This window comes from Lasioglossum baleicum, unplaced genomic scaffold (genome assembly GCF_051020765.1).
Source record: "Lasioglossum baleicum unplaced genomic scaffold, iyLasBale1 scaffold0112, whole genome shotgun sequence".
Classification (NCBI taxonomy): domain Eukaryota; kingdom Metazoa; phylum Arthropoda; class Insecta; order Hymenoptera; family Halictidae; genus Lasioglossum; species Lasioglossum baleicum.
In genome coordinates this window covers 115,001-130,000 of record NW_027469172.1, presented here as the reverse complement: position 1 = coordinate 130,000, position 15,000 = coordinate 115,001, and positions in this window count along the sequence as shown.

The window sequence follows — 15,000 nt, the reverse complement described above, 5'->3', positions numbered from 1 at the left end:
TGGTTCGAACGAAAAAAAAAAGGGACATTTAGTTTTGGCGACCCCCCTGAAGAAGGGATGCTGCACCTCGGAGTTTCCTCCATATCAGCAACGCCGGCCCGGTTGTTCTGGCCTTTCTCCCATTTTCTTTCCCGCCAGTCTGTTGGTTACTTCTCAGGATTTAGGGTCCAGGATATGGGATGCAGGATTTAGTTTCTAGTGTCTCATTTCACTTGGAGTATGGTCAGTAATGTGTTTGGATGTGTTCCAAATGTTCCATAATTCTTGCGGCAACCTTCGCCATCACTCCTCGAGTCTCGCGGAACCTCGATTTCTCCTCCACCACGTCTCCTCCTTTCTAAGGAGTATTTTCTTGGCAGCCTGGGCGAGGGCCCTGTATGTGTCCTCGCGAATAATGCTCGTTCCGGTTGGGGGCCAGTCAAGGCCCTTCTCCTGGCAGACCGCACGGTACTCCCTCCTCTCTGTCTCATATAAGGGGCAGTGGAACATCACATGCATTGGGGACTCACCCGCGGCCCCGCAGAGGCAGCCGGGGTCATCGGACAACCCTCTCTCATGCAGCTTCTCAGCGAAATCCCCATGCCCTGACAGGAACTGGACGACGTAGTGTTCTAGGAACATCCACTTCATGAGAAGCCTGTCCAGCACGTTGGGGAAGAGTCCATGAGTGTGTCTGCCGGTCGTGGATTCGTCCCACCTGGTCTGCCACTCTCGCAGCAGATACTCAATCACCTCACTGTTGAGGTCCATGTCCGAACGCCCACCATCGAAGTCCTCCGGGAAGCTATAGCCATTGATGTCGAAGCTTCTCCCTCTAGAAGCCTTGTATCGGATGTCCAGGCGTCGCATATGCAGGTCAATCGGGGGGGAAAAAAAAAAAAAAAAAAAAGGGACAGAGGGAATATCGTTAATCCAAACACGCGCATCGCAAACATATCCGGGGACGATCTACCTAACAGTACAGACCAAAACTGACTCCCGCCGTTTACCCGCACGACCGATAGAACACGATTAGTAAACGTCGAAATATAACAATTAAATACTCATGCTAACACTTTCATACTTGATATTTGTCTTCGAAATGCTTTACCACACGATGATCTAATATTTATAATTGTCCGAGTAAGCCGGAAAGATAAGTTTACTCTTGGCGGTCGGAGCAATATTTCACAAAAACTGGAGCAATACGCGTCCGAGAGCTTTGAAACTCGAGAAATATTGATGACAAGCGGTATCGTGCGTGGATATAACGATTAAAGTCGTGCGGGAGCTCGGGGAGAAAAGTTTACTCTTGGCGGTTGGACTTAGAAAAATTTCGCTCGAGCTCCTTCGCAGGGCGATCCGACGCGCCTCGGCGCGCGAACGATTCGTTCGAGCGGCCGAGCAAGCGATTCGCTCCGAACATTATTCTCAGTTTATTCGATAAATACTCATCCGAGCGCTTTCATACTTAATACTTGTCTTCGAAATGCTTTACCACACGATGATCTAATATTTATAATTCTCCGAGTAAGCCGGAAAGATAAGTTTACTCTTGGCGGTCGGAGCAATATTTCACAAAAACTGGAGCAATACGCGTCCGAGAGCTTTGAAACTCGAGAAATATTGATGACAAGCGGTATCGTGCGTGGATATAACGATTAAAGTCGTGCGGGAGCTCGGGGAGAAAAGTTTACTCTTGGCGGTTGGACTTAGAAAAATTTCGCTCGAGCTCCTTCGCACGGCGATCCGACGCGCCTCGGCGCGCGAACGATTCGTTCGAGCGGCCGAGCAAGCGATGCGCTCCGAACATTATTCTCAGTTTATTCGATAAATACTCATCCGAGCGCTTTCATACTTGATATTTGTCTTCAAAATGCTTTACCACACGATGATCTAATATTTATAATTGTCCGAGTCAACCGGAAAGATAAGTTTACTCTTGGCGGTCGGAGCAATATTTCTCAAAAACTCGAGCAATACGCGTCCGAGAGCATTGAACCTCGAGAAATATTGATGACAAGCGGTATCGTGCGTGGATATAACGATTAAACTCGTGCGGGAGCTCGGGGAGAAAAGTTTACTCTTGGCGGTTGGACTTAGAAAAATTTCGCTCGAGCTCCTTCGCACGGCGATCCGACGCGCCTCGGCGCGCGAACGATTCGTTCGAGCGGCCGAGCAAGCGATGCGCTCCGAACATTATTCTCAGTTTATTCGATAAATACTCATCCGAGCGCTTTCATACTTGATATTTGTCTTCGAAATGCTTTACCACACGATGATCTAATATTTATAATTGTCCGAGTCAACCGGAAAGATAAGTTTACTCTTGGCGGTCGGAGCAATATTTCTCAAAAACTCGAGCAATACGCGTCCGAGAGCATTGAAACTCGAGAAATATTGATGACAAGCGGTATCGTGCGTGGATATAACGATTAAACTCGTGCGGGAGCTCGGGGAGAAAAGTTTACTCTTGGCGGTTGGACTTAGAAAAATTTCGCTCGAGCTCCTTCGCACGGCGATCCGACGCGCCTCGACGCGCGAACGATTCGTTCGAGCGGCCGAGCAAGCGATGCGCTCCGAACATTATTCTCAGTTTATTCGATAAATACTCATCCGAGCGCTTTCATACTTGATATTTGTCTTCAAAATGCTTTACCACACGATGATCTAATATTTATAATTGTCCGAGTCAACCGGAAAGATAAGTTTACTCTTGGCGGTCGGAGCAATATTTCTCAAAAACTGGAGCAATACGCGTCCGAGAGCTTTGAAACTCGAGAAATGTTGATGACAAGCGGTATCGTGCGTGGATATAACGATTAAAGTCGTGCGGGAGCTCGGGGAGAAAAGTTTACTCTTGGCGGTTGGACTTAGAAAAATTTCGCTCGAGCTCCTTCGCATGGCGATCCGACGCGCCTCGGCGCGCGAACGATTCGTTCGAGCGGCCGAGCAAGCGATGCGCTCCGAACATTATTCTCAGTTTATTCGATAAATACTCATCCGAGCGCTTTCATACTTGATATTTGTCTTCCAAATGCTTTACCACACGATGATCTAATATTTATAATTGTCCGAGTAAGCCGGAAAGATAAGTTTACTCTTGGCGGTCGGAGCAATATTTCACAAAAACTGGAGCAATACGCGTCCGAGAGCTTTGAAACTCGAGAAATATTGATGACAAGCGGTATCGTGCGTGGATATAACGATTAAAGTCGTGCGAGAGCTCGGGGAGAAAAGTTTACTCTTGGCGGGTGGACTTAGAAAAATTTCGCTCGAGCTCCTTCGCACGGCGATACGACGCGCCTCGGCGCGCGAACGATTCGTTCGAGCGGCCGAGCAAGTGATGCGCTCCGAACATTATTCTCAGTTTATTCGATAAATACTCATCCGAGCGCTTTCATACTTGATATTTGTCTTCGAAATGCTTTACCACACGATGATCTAATATTTATAATTGTCTGGGAACGCTAGGAAAAAAGTTTACTCTTGGCGGTCGGAGCAATATTTCTCAAAAACTCGAGCAATACGCGTCCGAGAGCATTGAAACTCGAGAAATATTGATGACAAGCGGTATCGTGCGTGGATATAACGATTAAACTCGTGCGAGAGCTCGGGGAGAAAAGTTTACTCTTGGCGGTTGGACTTAGAAAAATTTCGCTCGAGCTCCTTCGCACGGCGATACGACGCGCCTCGGCGCGCGAACGATTCGTTCGAGCGGCCGAGCAAGCGATGCGCTCCGAACATTATTCTCAGTTTATTCGATAAATACTCATCCGAGCGCTTTCATACTTGATATTTGTCTTCAAAATGCTTTACCACACGATGATCTAATATTTATAATTGTCCGAGTAAGCCGGAAAGATAAGTTTACTCTTGGCGGTCGGAGCAATATTTCACAAAAACTGGAGCAATACGCGTCCGAGAGCTTTGAAACTCGAGAAATATTGATGACAAGCGGTATCGTGCGTGGATATAACGATTAAAGTCGTGCGGGAGCTCGGGGAGAAAAGTTTACTCTTGGCGGTTGGACTTAGAAAAATTTCGCTCGAGCTCCTTCGCACGGCGATCCGACGCGCCTCGGCGCGCGAACGATTCGTTCGAGCGGCCGAGCAAGCGATGCGCTCCGAACATTATTCTCAGTTTATTCGATAAATACTCATCCGAGCGCTTTCATACTTGATATTTGTCTTCGAAATGCTTTACCACACGATGATCTAATATTTATAATTGTCCGAGTAAGCCGGAAAGATAAGTTTACTCTTGGCGGTCGGAGCAATATTTCTCAAAAACTGAAGCAATACGCGTCCGAGAGCTTTGAAACTCGAGAAATATTGATGACAAGCGGTATCGTGCGTGGATATAACGATTAAAGTCGTGCGGGAGCTCGGGGAGAAAAGTTTACTCTTGGCGGTTGGACTTAGAAAAATTTCGCTCGAGCTCCTTCGCACGGCGATCCGACGCGCCTCGGCGCGCGAACGATTCGTTCGAGCGGCCGAGCAAGCGATGCGCTCCGAACATTATTCTCAGTTTATTCGATAAATACTCATCCGAGCGCTTTCATACTTGATATTTGTCTTCGAAATGCTTTACCACACGATGATCTAATATTTATAATTGTCCGAGTAAGCCGGAAAGATAAGTTTACTCTTGGCGGTCGGAGCAATATTTCACAAAAACTGGAGCAATACGCGTCCGAGAGCTTTGAAACTCGAGAAATATTGATGACAAGCGGTATCGTGCGTGGATATAACGATTAAAGTCGTGCGAGAGCTCGGGGAGAAAAGTTTACTCTTGGCGGGTGGACTTAGAAAAATTTCGCTCGAGCTCCTTCGCACGGCGATACGACGCGCCTCGGCGCGCGAACGATTCGTTCGAGCGGCCGAGCAAGTGATGCGCTCCGAACATTATTCTCAGTTTATTCGATAAATACTCATCCGAGCGCTTTCATACTTGATATTTGTCTTCGAAATGCTTTACCACACGATGATCTAATATTTATAATTGTCTGGGAACGCTAGGAAAAAAGTTTACTCTTGGCGGTCGGAGCAATATTTCTCAAAAACTCGAGCAATACGCGTCCGAGAGCATTGAAACTCGAGAAATATTGATGACAAGCGGTATCGTGCGTGGATATAACGATTAAACTCGTGCGAGAGCTCGGGGAGAAAAGTTTACTCTTGGCGGTTGGACTTAGAAAAATTTCGCTCGAGCTCCTTCGCACGGCGATACGACGCGCCTCGGCGCGCGAACGATTCGTTCGAGCGGCCGAGCAAGCGATGCGCTCCGAACATTATTCTCAGTTTATTCGATAAATACTCATCCGAGCGCTTTCATACTTGATATTTGTCTTCAAAATGCTTTACCACACGATGATCTAATATTTATAATTGTCCGAGTAAGCCGGAAAGATAAGTTTACTCTTGGCGGTCGGAGCAATATTTCTCAAAAACTGGAGCAATACGCGTCCGAGAGCTTTGAAACTCGAGAAATGTTGATGACAAGCGGTATCGTGCGTGGATATAACGATTAAAGTCGTGCGGGAGCTCGGGGAGAAAAGTTTACTCTTGGCGGTTGGACTTAGAAAAATTTCGCTCGAGCTCCTTCGCATGGCGATCCGACGCGCCTCGGCGCGCGAACGATTCGTTCGAGCGGCCGAGCAAGCGATGCGCTCCGAACATTATTCTCAGTTTATTCGATAAATACTCATCCGAGCGCTTTCATACTTGATATTTGTCTTCGAAATGCTTTACCACACGATGATCTAATATTTATAATTGTCTGGGAACGCTAGGAAAAAAGTTTACTCTTGGCGGTCGGAGCAATATTTCTCAAAAACTCGAGCAATACGCGTCCGAGAGCATTGAAACTCGAGAAATATTGATGACAAGCGGTATCGTGCGTGGATATAACGATTAAACTCGTGCGAGAGCTCGGGGAGAAAAGTTTACTCTTGGCGGTTGGACTTAGAAAAATTTCGCTCGAGCTCCTTCGCACGGCGATACGACGCGCCTCGGCGCGCGAACGATTCGTTCGAGCGGCCGAGCAAGCGATGCGCTCCGAACATTATTCTCAGTTTATTCGATAAATACTCATCCGAGCGCTTTCATACTTGATATTTGTCTTCAAAATGCTTTACCACACGATGATCTAATATTTATAATTGTCCGAGTAAGCCGGAAAGATAAGTTTACTCTTGGCGGTCGGAGCAATATTTCACAAAAACTGGAGCAATACGCGTCCGAGAGCTTTGAAACTCGAGAAATATTGATGACAAGCGGTATCGTGCGTGGATATAACGATTAAAGTCGTGCGGGAGCTCGGGGAGAAAAGTTTACTCTTGGCGGTTGGACTTAGAAAAATTTCGCTCGAGCTCCTTCGCAGGGCGATCCGACGCGCCTCGGCGCGCGAACGATTCGTTCGAGCGGCCGAGCAAGCGATGCGCTCCGAACATTATTCTCAGTTTATTCGATAAATACTCATCCGAGCGCTTTCATACTTGATATTTGTCTTCGAAATGCTTTACCACACGATGATCTAATATTTATAATTGTCCGAGTAAGCCGGAAAGATAAGTTTACTCTTGGCGGTCGGAGCAATATTTCACAAAAACTGGAGCAATACGCGTCCGAGAGCTTTGAAACTCGAGAAATATTGATGACAAGCGGTATCGTGCGTGGATATAACGATTAAAGTCGTGCGGGAGCTCGGGGAGAAAAGTTTACTCTTGGCGGTTGGACTTAGAAAAATTTCGCTCGAGCTCCTTCGCACGGCGATCCGACGCGCCTCGGCGCGCGAACGATTCGTTCGAGCGGCCGAGCAAGCGATGCGCTCCGAACATTATTCTCAGTTTATTCGATAAATACTCATCCGAGCGCTTTCATACTTGATATTTGTCTTCGAAATGCTTTACCACACGATGATCTAATATTTATAATTGTCCGAGTAAGCCGGAAAGATAAGTTTACTCTTGGCGGTCGGAGCAATATTTCTCAAAAACTGAAGCAATACGCGTCCGAGAGCTTTGAAACTCGAGAAATATTGATGACAAGCGGTATCGTGCGTGGATATAACGATTAAAGTCGTGCGGGAGCTCGGGGAGAAAAGTTTACTCTTGGCGGTTGGACTTAGAAAAATTTCGCTCGAGCTCCTTCGCACGGCGATCCGACGCGCCTCGGCGCGCGAACGATTCGTTCGAGCGGCCGAGCAAGCGATGCGCTCCGAACATTATTCTCAGTTTATTCGATAAATACTCATCCGAGCGCTTTCATACTTGATATTTGTCTTCGAAATGCTTTACCACACGATGATCTAATATTTATAATTGTCCGAGTAAGCCGGAAAGATAAGTTTACTCTTGGCGGTCGGAGCAATATTTCACAAAAACTGGAGCAATACGCGTCCGAGAGCTTTGAAACTCGAGAAATATTGATGACAAGCGGTATCGTGCGTGGATATAACGATTAAAGTCGTGCGAGAGCTCGGGGAGAAAAGTTTACTCTTGGCGGGTGGACTTAGAAAAATTTCGCTCGAGCTCCTTCGCACGGCGATACGACGCGCCTCGGCGCGCGAACGATTCGTTCGAGCGGCCGAGCAAGTGATGCGCTCCGAACATTATTCTCAGTTTATTCGATAAATACTCATCCGAGCGCTTTCATACTTGATATTTGTCTTCGAAATGCTTTACCACACGATGATCTAATATTTATAATTGTCTGGGAACGCTAGGAAAAAAGTTTACTCTTGGCGGTCGGAGCAATATTTCTCAAAAACTCGAGCAATACGCGTCCGAGAGCATTGAAACTCGAGAAATATTGATGACAAGCGGTATCGTGCGTGGATATAACGATTAAACTCGTGCGAGAGCTCGGGGAGAAAAGTTTACTCTTGGCGGTTGGACTTAGAAAAATTTCGCTCGAGCTCCTTCGCACGGCGATACGACGCGCCTCGGCGCGCGAACGATTCGTTCGAGCGGCCGAGCAAGCGATGCGCTCCGAACATTATTCTCAGTTTATTCGATAAATACTCATCCGAGCGCTTTCATACTTGATATTTGTCTTCAAAATGCTTTACCACACGATGATCTAATATTTATAATTGTCCGAGTAAGCCGGAAAGATAAGTTTACTCTTGGCGGTCGGAGCAATATTTCTCAAAAACTGGAGCAATACGCGTCCGAGAGCTTTGAAACTCGAGAAATGTTGATGACAAGCGGTATCGTGCGTGGATATAACGATTAAAGTCGTGCGGGAGCTCGGGGAGAAAAGTTTACTCTTGGCGGTTGGACTTAGAAAAATTTCGCTCGAGCTCCTTCGCATGGCGATCCGACGCGCCTCGGCGCGCGAACGATTCGTTCGAGCGGCCGAGCAAGCGATGCGCTCCGAACATTATTCTCAGTTTATTCGATAAATACTCATCCGAGCGCTTTCATACTTGATATTTGTCTTCCAAATGCTTTACCACACGATGATCTAATATTTATAATTGTCCGAGTAAGCCGGAAAGATAAGTTTACTCTTGGCGGTCGGAGCAATATTTCACAAAAACTGGAGCAATACGCGTCCGAGAGCTTTGAAACTCGAGAAATATTGATGACAAGCGGTATCGTGCGTGGATATAACGATTAAAGTCGTGCGAGAGCTCGGGGAGAAAAGTTTACTCTTGGCGGGTGGACTTAGAAAAATTTCGCTCGAGCTCCTTCGCACGGCGATACGACGCGCCTCGGCGCGCGAACGATTCGTTCGAGCGGCCGAGCAAGTGATGCGCTCCGAACATTATTCTCAGTTTATTCGATAAATACTCATCCGAGCGCTTTCATACTTGATATTTGTCTTCGAAATGCTTTACCACACGATGATCTAATATTTATAATTGTCTGGGAACGCTAGGAAAAAAGTTTACTCTTGGCGGTCGGAGCAATATTTCTCAAAAACTCGAGCAATACGCGTCCGAGAGCATTGAAACTCGAGAAATATTGATGACAAGCGGTATCGTGCGTGGATATAACGATTAAACTCGTGCGAGAGCTCGGGGAGAAAAGTTTACTCTTGGCGGTTGGACTTAGAAAAATTTCGCTCGAGCTCCTTCGCACGGCGATACGACGCGCCTCGGCGCGCGAACGATTCGTTCGAGCGGCCGAGCAAGCGATGCGCTCCGAACATTATTCTCAGTTTATTCGATAAATACTCATCCGAGCGCTTTCATACTTGATATTTGTCTTCAAAATGCTTTACCACACGATGATCTAATATTTATAATTGTCCGAGTAAGCCGGAAAGATAAGTTTACTCTTGGCGGTCGGAGCAATATTTCACAAAAACTGGAGCAATACGCGTCCGAGAGCTTTGAAACTCGAGAAATATTGATGACAAGCGGTATCGTGCGTGGATATAACGATTAAAGTCGTGCGGGAGCTCGGGGAGAAAAGTTTACTCTTGGCGGTTGGACTTAGAAAAATTTCGCTCGAGCTCCTTCGCAGGGCGATCCGACGCGCCTCGGCGCGCGAACGATTCGTTCGAGCGGCCGAGCAAGCGATGCGCTCCGAACATTATTCTCAGTTTATTCGATAAATACTCATCCGAGCGCTTTCATACTTGATATTTGTCTTCGAAATGCTTTACCACACGATGATCTAATATTTATAATTGTCCGAGTAAGCCGGAAAGATAAGTTTACTCTTGGCGGTCGGAGCAATATTTCACAAAAACTGGAGCAATACGCGTCCGAGAGCTTTGAAACTCGAGAAATATTGATGACAAGCGGTATCGTGCGTGGATATAACGATTAAAGTCGTGCGGGAGCTCGGGGAGAAAAGTTTACTCTTGGCGGTTGGACTTAGAAAAATTTCGCTCGAGCTCCTTCGCACGGCGATCCGACGCGCCTCGGCGCGCGAACGATTCGTTCGAGCGGCCGAGCAAGCGATGCGCTCCGAACATTATTCTCAGTTTATTCGATAAATACTGATCCGAGCGCTTTCATACTTGATATTTGTCTTCGAAATGCTTTACCACACGATGATCTAATATTTATAATTGTCCGAGTAAGCCGGAAAGATAAGTTTACTCTTGGCGGTCGGAGCAATATTTCTCAAAAACTGAAGCAATACGCGTCCGAGAGCTTTGAAACTCGAGAAATATTGATGACAAGCGGTATCGTGCGTGGATATAACGATTAAAGTCGTGCGGGAGCTCGGGGAGAAAAGTTTACTCTTGGCGGTTGGACTTAGAAAAATTTCGCTCGAGCTCCTTCGCACGGCGATCCGACGCGCCTCGGCGCGCGAACGATTCGTTCGAGCGGCCGAGCAAGCGATGCGCTCCGAACATTATTCTCAGTTTATTCGATAAATACTCATCCGAGCGCTTTCATACTTGATATTTGTCTTCGAAATGCTTTACCACACGATGATCTAATATTTATAATTGTCCGAGTAAGCCGGAAAGATAAGTTTACTCTTGGCGGTCGGAGCAATATTTCACAAAAACTGGAGCAATACGCGTCCGAGAGCTTTGAAACTCGAGAAATATTGATGACAAGCGGTATCGTGCGTGGATATAACGATTAAAGTCGTGCGAGAGCTCGGGGAGAAAAGTTTACTCTTGGCGGGTGGACTTAGAAAAATTTCGCTCGAGCTCCTTCGCACGGCGATACGACGCGCCTCGGCGCGCGAACGATTCGTTCGAGCGGCCGAGCAAGTGATGCGCTCCGAACATTATTCTCAGTTTATTCGATAAATACTCATCCGAGCGCTTTCATACTTGATATTTGTCTTCGAAATGCTTTACCACACGATGATCTAATATTTATAATTGTCTGGGAACGCTAGGAAAAAAGTTTACTCTTGGCGGTCGGAGCAATATTTCTCAAAAACTCGAGCAATACGCGTCCGAGAGCATTGAAACTCGAGAAATATTGATGACAAGCGGTATCGTGCGTGGATATAACGATTAAACTCGTGCGAGAGCTCGGGGAGAAAAGTTTACTCTTGGCGGTTGGACTTAGAAAAATTTCGCTCGAGCTCCTTCGCACGGCGATACGACGCGCCTCGGCGCGCGAACGATTCGTTCGAGCGGCCGAGCAAGCGATGCGCTCCGAACATTATTCTCAGTTTATTCGATAAATACTCATCCGAGCGCTTTCATACTTGATATTTGTCTTCAAAATGCTTTACCACACGATGATCTAATATTTATAATTGTCCGAGTAAGCCGGAAAGATAAGTTTACTCTTGGCGGTCGGAGCAATATTTCACAAAAACTGGAGCAATACGCGTCCGAGAGCTTTGAAACTCGAGAAATATTGATGACAAGCGGTATCGTGCGTGGATATAACGATTAAAGTCGTGCGGGAGCTCGGGGAGAAAAGTTTACTCTTGGCGGTTGGACTTAGAAAAATTTCGCTCGAGCTCCTTCGCAGGGCGATCCGACGCGCCTCGGCGCGCGAACGATTCGTTCGAGCGGCCGAGCAAGCGATGCGCTCCGAACATTATTCTCAGTTTATTCGATAAATACTCATCCGAGCGCTTTCATACTTGATATTTGTCTTCCAAATGCTTTACCACACGATGATCTAATATTTATAATTGTCCGAGTAAGCCGGAAAGATAAGTTTACTCTTGGCGGTCGGAGCAATATTTCACAAAAACTGGAGCAATACGCGTCCGAGAGCTTTGAAACTCGAGAAATATTGATGACAAGCGGTATCGTGCGTGGATATAACGATTAAAGTCGTGCGGGAGCTCGGGGAGAAAAGTTTACTCTTGGCGGTTGGACTTAGAAAAATTTCGCTCGAGCTCCTTCGCACGGCGATCCGACGCGCCTCGGCGCGCGAACGATTCGTTCGAGCGGCCGAGCAAGCGATGCGCTCCGAACATTATTCTCAGTTTATTCGATAAATACTCATCCGAGCGCTTTCATACTTGATATTTGTCTTCGAAATGCTTTACCACACGATGATCTAATATTTATAATTGTCCGAGTAAGCCGGAAAGATAAGTTTACTCTTGGCGGTCGGAGCAATATTTCTCAAAAACTGGAGCAATATACGTCCGAGAGCTTTGAAACTCGAGAAATATTGATGACAAGCGGTATCGTGCGTGGATATAACGATTAAAGTCGTGCGGGAGCTCGGGGAGAAAAGTTTACTCTTGGCGGGTGGACTTAGAAAAATTTCGCTCGAGCTCCTTCGCACGGCGATACGACGCGCCTCGGCGCGCGAACGATTCGTTCGAGCGGCCGAGCAAGTGATGCGCTCCGAACATTATTCTCAGTTTATTCGATAAATACTCATCCGAGCGCTTTCATACTTGATATTTGTCTTCGAAATGCTTTACCACACGATGATCTAATATTTATAATTGTCTGGGAACGCTAGGAAAAAAGTTTACTCTTGGCGGTTGGACTTTGAAAAATTTCGCTCGGTCGGAGTTGCTCGCAATGCGCCCGGAACATTATTCTGAGTTTATTCGATAAATATTCATCCTAGAGCTTCGATACTTGATATTTATTGTTAGAATGCGTTATTATACAATGATCTAATATTTATAATGGTCTGGGAACGCTAGGAAAAAAGTTTACTCTTGGCGGTTGGACTTAGAAAAATTTCGCTCGGTCGGAGTTGCTCGCAATGCGCCCGGAACATTATTCTGAGTTTATTCGATAAATATTCATCCTAAAGCTTTGATACTTGATATTTATTGTTAGAATGCGTTATTATACAATGATCTAATATTTATAATGGTCTGGGAACGCTAGGAAAAAAGTTTACTCTTGGCGGTTGGACTTAGAAAAATTTCGCTCGGTCGGAGTTGCTCGCAATGCGCCCGGAACATTATTCTGAGTTTATTCGATAAATATTCATCCTAGAGCTTTGATACTTGATATTTATTGTTAGAATGCGTTGTTATACAATGATCTAATATTTATAATGGTCTGGGAACGCTAGGAAAAAAGTTTACTCTTGGCGGTTGGACTTAGAAAAATTTCGCTCGGTCGGAGTTGCTCGCAATGCGCCCGGAACATTATTCTGAGTTTATTCGATGAATATTCATCCTAAAGATTTGATACTTGATATTTATTGTTAGAATGCGTTATTATACAATGATCTAATATTTATAATGGTCTGGGAACGCTAGGAAAAAAGTTTACTCTTGGCGGTTGGACTTAGAAAAATTTCGCTCGGTCGGAGTTGCTCGCAATGCGCCCGGAACATTATTCTGAGTTTATTCGATAAATATTCATCCTAGAGCTTTGATACTTGATATTTATTGTTAGAATGCGTTGTTATACAATGATCTAATATTTATAATGGTCTGGGAACGCTAGGAAAAAAGTTTACTCTTGGCGGTTGGACTTAGAAAAATTTCGCTCGGTCGGAGTTGCTCGCAATGCGCCCGGAACATTATTCTGAGTTTATTCGATGAATATTCATCCTAAAGCTTTGATACTTGATATTTATTGTTAGAATGCGTTATTATACAATGATCTAATATTTATAATGGTCTGGGAACGCTAGGAAAAAAGTTTACTCTTGGCGGTTGGACTTAGAAAAATTTCGCTCGGTCGGAGTTGCTCGCAATGCGCCCGGAACATTATTCTGAGTTTATTCGATGAATATTCATCCTAAAGCTTTGATACTTGATATTTATTGTTAGAATGCGTTATTATACAATGATCTAATATTTATAATGGTCTGGGAACGCTAGGAAAAAAGTTTACTCTTGGCGGTTGGACTTAGAAAAATTTCGCTCGGTCGGAGTTGCTCGCAATGCGCCCGGAACATTATTCTGAGTTTATTCGATAAATATTCATCCTAGAGCTTTGATACTTGATATTTATTGTTAGAATGCGTTGTTATACAATGATCTAATATTTATAATGGTCTGGGAACGCTAGGAAAAAAGTTTACTCTTGGCGGTTGGACTTAGAAAAATTTCGCTCGGTCGGAGTTGCTCGCAATGCGCCCGGAACATTATTCTGAGTTTATTCGATGAATATTCATCCTAAAGCTTTGATACTTGATATTTATTGTTAGAATGCGTTATTATACAATGATCTAATATTTATAATGGTCTGGGAACGCTAGGAAAAAAGTTTACTCTTGGCGGTTGGACTTAGAAAAATTTCGCTCGGTCGGAGTTGCTCGCAATGCGCCCGGAACATTATTCTGAGTTTATTCGATAAATATTCATCCTAAAGCTTTGATACTTGATATTTATTGTTAGAATGCGTTATTATACAATGATCTAATATTTATAATGGTCTGGGAACGCTAGGAAAAAAGTTTACTCTTGGCGGTTGGACTTAGAAAAATTTCGCTCGGTCGGAGTTGCTCGCAATGCGCCCGGAACATTATTCTGAGTTTATTCGATAAATATTCATCCTAGAGCTTTGATACTTGATATTTATTGTTAGAATGCGTTGTTATACAATGATCTAATATTTATAATGGTCTGGGAACGCTAGGAAAAAAGTTTACTCTTGGCGGTTGGACTTAGAAAAATTTCGCTCGGTCGGAGTTGCTCGCAATGCGCCCGGAACATTATTCTGAGTTTATTCGATAAATATTCATCCTAGAGCTTTGATACTTGATATTTATTGTTAGAATGCGTTGTTATACAATGATCTAATATTTATAATGGTCTGGGAACGCTAGGAAAAAAGTTTACTCTTGGCGGTTGGACTTAGAAAAATTTCGCTCGGTCGGAGTTGCTCGCAATGCGCCCGGAACATTATTCTGAGTTTATTCGATAAATATTCATCCTAGAGCTTTGATACTTGATATTTATTGTTAGAATGCGTTGTTATACAATGATCTAATATTTATAATGGTCTGGGAACGCTAGGAAAAAAGTTTACTCTTGGCGGTTGGACTTAGAAAAATTTCGCTCGGTCGGAGTTGCTCGCAATGCGCCCGGAACATTATTCTGAGTTTATTCGATGAATATTCATCCTAAAGCTTTGATACTTGATATTTATTGTTAGAATGCGTTATTATACAATGATCTAATATTTATAATGGTCTGGG